This window comes from Cucurbita moschata, unplaced genomic scaffold (genome assembly GCF_002738365.1).
Source record: "Cucurbita moschata cultivar Rifu unplaced genomic scaffold, Cmos_1.0 Cmo_Scf00064, whole genome shotgun sequence".
NCBI classification, from domain to species: domain Eukaryota; kingdom Viridiplantae; phylum Streptophyta; class Magnoliopsida; order Cucurbitales; family Cucurbitaceae; genus Cucurbita; species Cucurbita moschata.
In genome coordinates this window covers 193,771-194,982 of record NW_019268580.1, presented here as the reverse complement: position 1 = coordinate 194,982, position 1,212 = coordinate 193,771, and positions in this window count along the sequence as shown.

Below are 1,212 nucleotides of genomic sequence, written 5' to 3'. Positions count from 1 at the left end.
GTTGAAATCTTGAGCTAAAGTTTTTAAAATATTAGGTATTTATATATAGATTCAATTCTGTCTTTTCAAGACATAAGGTTTTGATTTGGTCCCATGAGAATCACTGCTTCTGGGAATGCTATCTTGTTCCATATCATGGTTGTTGTTTCTTTCTATAATTCATTATCTTTTGGAGTACATATAAACGTATTATTGTCTCAATGGATGGTGGAGATTTTTTCCAACAGAGGGTTCGGACCTTTCTGAGTTCTGTTTCTTTTTCTCCTTCTAAGTTGTTCTGCCCTTACTATTTACTCTAAAAAGCTAAACTGTGTGATAGAAGTTTTCTTGCTTAAAATCTTCACCATTCATTGGAAGAAGAAGAAGAAGAAGAGTTGAATGAAGGAGGCAGAAACTTACAAGATCTCACAAGTATAATGATTCAGACTCCGCTTTGATTGTACTGTACAACAACCCTCTTCCCTCTCCTTTTTCTTCTGTGTTGCCATTGAAAAATTAATATCCAACTTGATGAGGTGTAGAGGCATCAAGACTGTGAGGTCTCACATCAAGGGAAAGAAAAACTGTGAAAATTTATAACTTTGAGCAAAAATCTAGAAGGAAAACTTCAAAGAGGACAAGATCTACTAGCAGTAGTCTTGGACTGTTGCAAACGGTATTAAAACTAGACACCAGACGGTGAGATAGTGAGGATGTTGGACCCCTAAGAAGGGCGGATTGTGAGATAGCGAGGACGTTGGACCCCTAAGAAAGGTGGATTATGAGATCCCACATTGGATGGAGAGGAGAACAAGAAACATTCTTTATAAAGGTGTGAAACTTCTCTTTAATGCACGCGTTTTAAAATCTTAAAAGGAAACTTAGAAGGGAACGTCCAAAGAGAATAATGGTTTGGTTGTTACTGAGACATACATCTATGGTAGCATATGGACACAAACATCTATGGTAGCATATGGATACAGGTATGTTTCACATCTCCATTTCCCTTTTTAATTCCTATCCTTTTTAAGTCAGCGGGAGACAGAGATTAGGCAGATGATTAATTGTAATTGTAATGTCTCCTACATGTGAAGCTACAGAGGTTGACCAGCAGTTCTTCCCTTCTAAACATCAATTAACTCATCATAAACAGTGGGTTTCTAACTTTCAAATAGGATTCTTCGAGTCGACATATGAGGACTTGTTTTTTTTTTTTTTTTTTTTTTTTTTTTT